The following is a 10,724-nucleotide window of genomic DNA, read 5'->3' as shown; positions in this document are numbered from 1 at the left end:
TTTATTTAATATATATTATATATAAAATAATATTTAATATTAAATATAATATATATATTTTTATATATTAAAATTTTTAAAATTAAATATATTTATTATATTTAATATATTTTATATATATTTAATATATTATATATATATATATATATATATATATATATATATTATATATATATTTTTTGTATTATATATTATTATAATTTATGTAATATATATATTTATGTATGTATATATTTTTTATTTTAAAATTTATATTTATAATATATTATTATAAAATATATATATTAAACAACAAAATTATATAATATATATATAATATAATATATATATATATACATACACATATATATATAATAATATTATATATTATATATATATATGTTGTATATATAGTATGTAATTTATGTATGTATATATTATGTGTGTATATACATATATATATATATTATATATATATATATTATATATATTTTATATGTGTGTGTGTGTTGTGTGTGTGTGTGGGTGTGTGGTGTGTGTGTGTGTGTGTGTGTGTGTTTTGGGTTAAACACAGAAACACGAAATGCACAGCACACGCACACACACACGCCAACACACACACGCATACACACACAAAAATTATATTATATAAATATATAATAATATATATATATATATACAATAAATACTTTAACAAAAAATACACACACACCAACACACACCACACACACACCACACAGAAATAGTATTATGCTACATACAACATAATGCATACTACAAAATACATACTAATCATACATACATACTACAACACAAATATACACACCCATCATATACACACAACATAATATACACACCCCAAAAATACACACACACAAAATACACACACACATAAATACCACACACATCTATACACACCACTACATATACACACACACACAAAACATATCACACACATACATTACACACCACTTTTACTATACACACACACATACATATAACACACACACACCCCCAAACATACACAACACACACACACACACACAACACACACATAATACCAACACACACACACCACACACACCCACCCACCCCAACCCCCACCGCACACCACACACACATACACATACACACACACACACACATAACCCCACAACCATATACACATACAACAACACACATTTTAACAAACATATCCCAAACACACATCCACCACATATACCACACACACAATTACAAACACCACAAGTTGTCATACGCGTATAAAAAACAACGGGACATGTCAGTTAGGGGTATGGCGGTAGTGGGTGGGGCCCAGCCCCCGGGGAGAGGGCGGGCGGGCCCTACTGCGGCCGGTTTTAAACACAAACTCTCTGAGGCCTAGGTCTCCTCGGTATAAGTAGTGCCCGTTCCAGCTGGAGGAACGAAGCAGCAGCGGAGGAAGCATGGGGGGAGCGAGGGAGGTCACCGGCCCCGTCTGCTACACTATTGCTTCACTGTAAAATTAACGGGATGGTACTCTAGTACAGTGGTGACAGGGACTCAAAACACACGAAAGGGGGGTGAACACACCTACGACGAGTACGATTGTCTAAAGGGGTAAAGCGCCGCGTGTGGGGAAGCCCACCCGGAGGGAGGTGAGGGCTATGCCTTACACGCTAGTCGCTGGCGACGAACTCCCGAGGCCTAGGTCATCCTTGGTATAAGAAGTACCCGTTCCAACTGGAGAAAGCATGGGGGGAGTGAGGTGAGGTCACGGCCCCATCTGCTACACTGATTGCTTCACTGTACACACACACACACACACCACACACACACACACACACACACACACACACACACACACACACACACACACACACACACACACACACACACCACGGCGGCTCAAACATAAACCTACCTTAAAAAAAAAAAAAAAAAAAAAAAAAAAAAAAAAATAGAGTCTATATAACAACAAAAATACCCTTCAGTCTCGATTTATCAGGAAGTATGGCAAGTAGAGACTTTAGAAAGTAATGAAAACTGAAAATACAACATATCATCTTTTTATTACAAAGAAAAGGCATGGGATGCTGGTATTTGGTATGAGTGGTCGCACATGCTAGGGCGACAATATAAGTCCCCGGCAGTGAGGCCCGGGCCACTATGAATACTACCCATTGGGAAAGGGTTAATCACAGCTTCCAGCAGCTATTTTGATAAATGGTGAATTTGCCATTGTTGGTTGGGATTATAATACTGTGTAAAATTAAATACTTCAAAGTTTGAAGTGCTGTAATCCAGCTCTTTCTTTTCAGATTGCAGGCACCATGTCTATGTCTGGGGCTGAATAATTGCCTCCATCTATGGCACAGAGAAGGATAAGGTCAACTGTTCATTTTACAAACAAGACTGGAGCTTGCCGTCACAGGGGAAAGATGTCCAGAAAACACAACAAACCGCAGTACAGGTGGGTGTCCAAGCAATGTTAGGGTTTGTTTTCGTCGAGTTGATAATACATTTGTGTTCCCCCATCCCTCATTTTATTTGTCTTTTTGATGTCTTGATAATAATTTATTTAAGTTCCCGTTTTTATGAAAATAATCACTTGTTTTGCTGGTCTATAAAATTTGAAAGATTCACATTTTTTTAAAAGAAAAATTGTTATTTGTTGTTATCAAAATTGATGGAATCCCTTGCCCCCATTCCCTACAGCCAAACAGTGGTGATGCAGAACATGTATGTGAGCCAGCAGAACCGGCCAAGTCAGTGATGGATCTCACTTGGCCAACTGAGTGACCATGAGATCCAGGAACAGTTGAGTATTTCTTGAGGACGTGTTCTTCGAATGTGAGGACAAGTATGGAGAGATGAGGAGAGTGCGTGTGCGGGTAATCAGTGTGACCACCCGAGAGGGGAATGTGTACATCAAGTTCCGGCGGGGGGAAGATGCAGTTAGCAGCAAGGCCTCAACAAACCCCGGTACAGTCCGCCTATTACTGTGACCTGGCCTGGGCTGATTCCGTGAAGCCTGCTGCGCCAGTTGAAATGGGCCAGGTGGAAGGGTGGATTTGCAAAATGTCTGGATGTCAAGCCCATTTCACCCCCACCCAAGAATTATTGGCACGGTTCCCCCAGGTCCCGTTACAGGTACCGTCCAGTCACGCTCCAGGTCTCGTGACAGGCATGACAAACACGGGCCTAGAAACACGGGGGGGTCTCGCTCACGCTCTCGTGACCGTGACCGTCGAGCCCGCAGAGGAGATACTGGGGGCCTCCAGGTGTTTTTTAAATTCTGCTGTTTTTTTGCCTCTGGCCCCCCCCCCCCCATTTCTTTTTTTTTCTTTCCCCCTTTTTTTCCAAAGTACTATCTATAGTTTTGGGAAATTTTAAGGGTATTTTTTTATTATTATTTTTATTTCTTTTTTGAAACTTGTTTTTCTTGGGGGGAAGAAATTAAAGAAAACCCTTCATTTTTTTTTAGAATGCATTTTTTTTCATGTTGATTGGTTAAAATGGAGAATGTTCAAAATCATGAAGTATCATCTTTGGACGCGAGGCTACACGCCCCGAGTCTGAGACCTTTTTTTTAAAAACTTTTTTTCAGTGTAGAACCTAAAAGGAAAAAATGAAGATTTTTTGTATTTAAGTTTAAAGGTAGGATTGTGTAGAGTATAAAGTGATGTGAACTACAGAAAAATAGTACAAGGGCCCTGAATTTCCAGTGTGATTTATCGTGGTTTTTTTTTTTTATATTATTGCTAGGTCATCTTTTAATATCCATCAACAAATATTTTTGTAACAATGTTTGAATCATCATAATTTTACTCAAAAAATGAAAATTATATGCGACATGGGAAACTTTGTTTTAAGTTTTACCAACAATGTTTTATCAGAATTGCTTGTTTTTTATTATTTTTTATTTTTTTATTTTATTATTTTTATTATTTCTTTTTTTTAACTTTTTAATACTACCACTCTACAATAAGAGGATAAAAAATAGGAGTCAAAAATGCCTAGCTGCCCTTAGGGAAACCTACTTTGTTTGGGGGAAAAGCAAAACAAAGGGATGTTTGGGTTTCCATTAAATTGCCAAAACATATTCCTCCCTTTTTATACCTAGAATGGCAAAGGTTGCAAGCACAGAAAGCCCTTTGCATACAGTGCTTTGTGTGCTGGCTGTCTTAAAGGGATATCTAGAGTCTGCTAGAAAATATGTTGAAAATATTAACTCAGATTTTTTTTTTTTTTTTTTTTTTTTTTTTTTTTTTTTTTTTTTTTTTTTTTTTTTGAAGAAAAGAGGTAAAATTTAAAGTTCAGCCAATGCCAAAAAAATATACATATTTTTATCTTCTAACCAGGAAAAGAAACATAGTGAAAACCATAATTCTAATTTTTTTACATGTAAGTTTAAAGCCAAATCTTGGAATTGTACACAGGATATGTGCTCGTATTGGAAAATCTCAAAACCCCTAATTGTAAAAAAAGTAGAAAAACTGCCCGGGAAGGATTTTTTAAATTGGGCCAACCCCGGAGGAGGCCATTTTTATTTAGCAAGGTGTACTTTCCTTGCTGATAAGGAAAAAATCAATGATCAATATTTTTTTTCTTAATTTACTTTTTTTTTATACAAGCTTTATTGAAAGTGTGACAAAGGGCGTAGAAGTTTTTTGGAGTTGTTTTTCTTTTTGCCTAACATTTTCCAAATAAAATATTTAAATCCAAAAATACGCTGCCACGAATTAATATTTTTGTTTTTTTTCAATATTTTTTTCTAAATTGAATGAAAATATATATATTAATGGACAAAAATTTTCTGTGTATCAATGATGTTTTTAAAAATTTACACAGTAATATAATGAGTCCTCGCATTTTATATTATGAAAGGGGTTTTAAAAAATAAAATAGTAATTAATTTTTTGTAATATTTTAAAAAAAGGGAATTTTTTTTCTTTATTTTTTTGGGGAAAATATTATGACTAATTTTTTATTAAATTCAAAGGTAGGAATAAGCATGATATAATATTTTACAAAAAGAAAAAAACCGAGTCTTATTTAAAAATTAATTTTTTTTAATTTGACAAAAAAAGATGTAAGACTTAAAAAATATGTTTTTTAAAAAATTGCAGATTCATTAACAAATTTTAAAATTCCAAGTACAAGGTGTATGTTATATAGATGTTTTTCTTAAAATGAGGAAAAAAAAATTTCAGTTCTTAATTGGAAATATTTTCTCTGTTTTAAAAAAAATTAGGTCTCAGTCCTCCGTAACTGGTCAATTTAATTTTCAATCAATTACCTAAAATTCCTTTGATTTTAGTTGGGGATATTCATATATGATTGTTCCTTTTGATTGTTCATTCAGGAAAAAATCTTTTGAGCTTTTTTTTACTCTACTTTGTTTTTTTCTGTTTTCTTTTTTAATTTTTGAATAGGGATATATAACGAATTAAAGGGGTGAAAATTAAAGGCTATATTCAAAGATTTTTTAAATGCTAAATAAAAGAATAGGTGCTTTCTAACATGCAAATTTTTAAAAAGCATATATATATATATATATATATATATATAATATTATATAATTAAAAAAATATAATAAGGGAGTATAATATGTAATATATTATATTTAAATATAATATATATATTATATATATATATATTTTTATATATATATATATATATATTATTTTATATATTAATATTATAATTAATAAATATTTTAATATATATATAATTTTATATATATATATTTTATATTTATATCATATTTATATATTATAAACATATTTTTTATAAAAATTTATTATGATATATATAATTTTTATATTTATATAATTATATATATTAATATATATATATATATTATATATATTATTAAATATATATATGTATGTAGTATATGTTATGTAATTGTTATTATATGTATATATAAATTTTGTATATATTATATATATTTTATAATATATTATATAAAATTTTAAATTTTTAATTTTTAAGATTAACATAAATTATTTTTATATACATATATATTTTAATAAATACATATATAAATATATATAAAAATATATATATATAAAAATAATATTATATAATATATATCAACATATATATATTATAAAAATTTTAAATATATATTATATATATATATATATATATATATATATATATTATTTTTGTTTTTTAAAAATTTAGCTGTATGAAAAGCCCACTATTTGTTATTTTAGCAGTTAAAAATTTTTGAAAAGCTTTTTAATTTTCAACCCCTGAATTCGTTATATTGCCTATTAAAAAATATACAAAGCAAACAAGCAAAAAACAAAGCAGAGCTGAAAAAACTCAAAGACTTTTCCCTGAATGAACAGATCAAAGGGAACAATCATTATGAATATCACCCCAACCAAATACTAAAAGGAATTTTTAGTAATGTTTGCAACTTTAAAAATTGACCATTTTACAGGAGAGACTGTGACCTAATGTTTCTTTCAACAAGAAATTTTTCCCAAATTATAGAACTAAAATTTAGTTTTCCCATATTTTTTAAGAAAAAACATTCTATATAACATACACGTTGTACTTAGGATTGTGAAAAATTTGCTTAATGAATCGCAACTTTTTTAAACAATTTTTTTTTAATCTTCCTCTTTTTGTCAAAATTATAAAAATTAATGTTTAATGAATGACTGGGCTTTTTTTTTTTTAAAAAACTTATATCATGCTTATTCCTCCCTTTTGACATTAATAAAAAATTAGCAATAAGTATCTTCCCAAAAAGATGAAAGAAAATATATACCTTTTTTGGAAAATATTACAAAAAATTACATTACTATTTTTTTTTTTTTACAATCCTTTTTCAAAATATCAATGTCAAAGGGACTCTTATTTTACTGGTATTCTTAAAAACATTTATGATACCAATACATATTTTGCCATTAATATATATATCTTCATTCAATTTAGATAAAAGTATGTGATAAAACAAACAATTAGTTTCGGGCAGCGTTTTTGGGTTTTAAAAATATTTTATTGGAAAAAAGTTAGGCAAAAAAAAAAAAACAACTACAAAAAACACATTCTACACCCTTTGCACAATTCAATAAAGACTTGTATAAAAAAAAAAAGAAAATTAAGAAAAAAATTTTGACATCAATCTTTTCCTTATCAAAAAAAAAAAAAAAAAAAAAGGAAGTACCCCTTGCAAAATAAACTCCCATCCCCGGGTTCCCCCAATTTAAAAATACTTCCCGGGCACTTTTCTATTTTGTTTAAAATTTAGGGTTTCATTTTGCCCCAATACAGAGCACATGATCCAGTGTACAATTCCAAGACTTGGCTTAACTACTGTACAAAAATTAAAATTAGGGTTTTTTCATTGTATTCCTTCCGGGTTAGAAATAAAAATGTATATATTTTTTCCATTGGCTGAATTTTATATTTACCCTTTCTTCATAAAAAAAAAAAAAAAAAAAAAAAAAAAAAAAAAAAAAAAAAAAAAAAAAAAAATCTGAGTTAATTTTTTCAACAATTATTCTAGCAGATTAGATATCCCCTTTAAGACCCCAGTCCCAAAAAGCCGTATGCTAAGGCTTTTCGTGCATTGAAACCCCTTTGCACATTCTGGTAAAGAAGGGAGAATATGATTGGCAATTTAAGGGAAAACCAAAACATACCATTGTTTGCTTTTTCCCAAACAAAGTGGGTTTCCCTAAGGGCAGCTGGGCTTTTTTGACTCCTTTTTTATCCTCTTTATTAGTAGCAGTGGTAGTATTCAAAATTAAAAAAAAGAAATAAAAATAATAATAATAAAATAATAATAAAAATATAATAACAAAAAAGGTCAATTCCGATAAAACTTTGTGGTCAAAATTAGAAACAAAAATTTCCCAGTCAGCTATATAAATTTTTACTTTTTTTTTTAGTGAAATTTTGATGATTCTAAATTGTTACAAATTATTTTTTGATGGTAAAATTAAAAAGATGAGCCTAGCAAAATAAAAAAAAAAAACCCGTAAAATCCCCCACTGGAAATTCAGGTCCCTTGTACTATTTTTTCTTAGTTCAAAATCACTTTATACTCTACACAAACCTACCTTTTAAATTTTTAAAACAAAAAAATCTTCATTTTATACTTTTAGGTTCTCACGTAAAAAAAGTTCTTTTTAAAAAAATGTTCAGCTGACGGGACGTGTAGCCTCGCGTCCAAAGACTGATACTATCATGATTATGTAACATTTCCCCTTTTAACACAATCAACGATGAAATGAAATGGATTTAAAATACGAAGGTTTTCTTTTTTTTCTTGCCCCTAAGAAATACAAGTTTCAAAACCGAAAATAATAATAATAATAAAAAACTCTTAAATTCCAAAACTATAGATAGTACTTGGAAAAGGGGGGGAAAGAAAAAAAAAAAATGGGGGGGGGGGGGGCCAAAAGGCAAACAAAAGCAGGGAAAATTAAAAGACATCCCTGGAGGCCCCCCCGTATCTGCCTCTGCTCTCGAGGGCACGGGGCACGAGAGCGTGAGCGGGGAAATCCTCCTGTGTTTCTCAGGCCCCTGCTTGTCATGTGCACGGACCTGGAGCGTGACCCGGACCGGTACCCGGGGAACGGGACCTGGGGAAAGTGCCAAAAGTTCTTGAGGTGGTGTGAAAGGGGGTTTACAGCCAGAAGTTTCAGAAAACCCCCCCTTACCACACTGGGCCCCTTTCAAACTGGCGGAGCAGGCTTCAGGAAATCACCCCGGAAAAGGCAAGTAATAGGGGCGAAATGTACCAGCGGGTTTTTTGAGGTCCTCTGCTGCCCAACTGCACTTCCCCCCGCCGGGAACTTGATTACACATTGCCTCTCAGGTGGTCACAGATTACGCACACGCACATCCCTCAATCTCTCCATACTTGTCCCCACTTGAAAAAAACCCTCCTCAAAGAAAAAAACTCAAAAAGTTCCTGGATTCATGTCATCATGTGGCCCAAATGAGATCCACAGCTGATTGGCCGAGTTTTTGCGCTCACAACATGTTCTGCATCACCACTGTTTGGTGTAGGAATGGGGGCAAGGGGTTTTCCCTCAATTTGATAAAAAACAAAAACAATATTTTTTTATAAAAAAGGAACTTTTTAAAAAATTTTAAAACCAAAAAAAACAAGGATTTTTTCATAATAAAAAAGGGGAAATTAAAAAAATTATTTTACAAAACATCAAAAAGACAAAATAAAATGAGGGAGGGGGAAAAAAAAATGTATTATCAAATCGCGAAAAAAAAACCAAAAACATTGCTTGGGACCCCCCGTACTGCGGTTTGTTGTGTTTTCTGGAACATCTTTTCCGGACGGGAAGCCCAGTCTTTTATGTAAAAAGAACAGTTGACCTTACCTTCTCGTGCCCCTAGATGGAGGCCAAATATTTACACCAGACATAGACAGGTGCCTGCAATCTGAAAAAAAGAGCTGGATTACAGACTTCAAACTTTTTAAGTATTTTAATTTTTCCAGTATTATAATCCCAACCAACATGGGAAATTCACCCTTTTCAAAATAGCTGCTGGAAGCTTGATTAACCCTTTCCAATGGGTATATTTATGGCCCGGGCCCCCACTGCCGGGGGCTTTATTTCGCCCTACTGTGGACCCCTCATACCAAATACCAGTCCCATGCCGTTTTTTTGTAATAATAAGATGTATTTGTATTTTCAGTTTTTATTATTTTTAAAGTCCATTCCTATTCCCCGATAAATCGAGACTGAAGGGGATTTTTGTTTTTTTATATAGACAATTTTTTTTTTTTTTTTTTTTTTTTTTTTTTTTTTTTAAGGAAAAGGTTATGTTTTTGCCGCCGTGGTGTGTGTGGGGGGGGGGTGTGTGTGGTGTGTGTGTGTGTGTGGTGTGTGTGTGTGTGGTGTGTGTGTGTGTGGTGTGTGTTGTTAAGTGAAGCAACAGTGTAGCAGATGGGGCCTGACCTCACCCCGTCCCCCTGCTTCCTCCAGTGGAACGGTCACTACTTATACCAGGATGCCTAGGCCTCAGGGGTTCGTCGCCAGCGACTAGCGTGTAAGGGCATAGCCCCCACCTCCCTCCGGGTGGGTGCCCCGAAAATGCGGCGCTTTACCCCTTTGACAAAAACGTAGCATGGTAGCGTTTTTTTCACCCCCTTTTCGTTTTGTTTTTTAGCCCTGTCACCACTGTACTAAGTAACATACCCGTATAATTTTTACAGTGAAACAATCAGTTAGCAACGGGGCCCCGGGACTCCCCCCGCCCCCCCATCTTTTCCTCCAGTGCTGCATCGTTCCTCCAGCTGGAACGGTCACTACTTATACCCAGGATACCTAGGCCTCAAGAGTTTTTGTTAAGCACCGGCCGCAGTAAGGCCAGTCCCCCCTCTCCCCCCGGCAGCTGGGCCCCGACCCCCCAACGCCCTACCCTAACAGACATGTCTGTGTGTTCTTATACTGGTATGAAACCTTTTGGGGGTGTGTTTTTTGGTGTGTTTATTGGGGGTTTGGTGGTTATTTGTTTTTGTGTGTATTGGTGTGGGGTATTTTTGGGGTGTGTATTTGTGTGTGTGTGTTTGTGGGGGGGTTTTTTTGTGTTTTGTGTTTTTTTTTTTTTTGTTGTGGTGGTGTGTGTTTGGGGGGGGGGGGGGTTTTTTTTTTTTTTTTTTTTTTTTTGTGTGTGTGTGTTTTTGTTTTTTTTTTTTTTTTTTTTTGTGTGTGTGTGTGTGGGGGTGTGTTTTGTGGTTTTTTGTGTGTGTTTTTTTTGTGTGTTTT

General features: G+C 33.2%; 1 pseudogene; it reads left to right on the top strand.

The window, feature by feature from the left end:
• The first annotated feature begins 2,060 nt into the window (after positions 1 to 2,060).
• Positions 2,061 to 4,437, top strand: LOC119568920 (annotated as a pseudogene).
• Positions 4,438 to 10,724: the final 6,287 nt, after the last annotated feature.

The sequence above is a fragment of the Penaeus monodon genome, unplaced genomic scaffold, assembly GCF_015228065.2.
Source record: "Penaeus monodon isolate SGIC_2016 unplaced genomic scaffold, NSTDA_Pmon_1 PmonScaffold_11580, whole genome shotgun sequence".
NCBI classification, from domain to species: domain Eukaryota; kingdom Metazoa; phylum Arthropoda; class Malacostraca; order Decapoda; family Penaeidae; genus Penaeus; species Penaeus monodon.
This window is presented reverse-complemented; position numbering and strand designations above follow the sequence as displayed.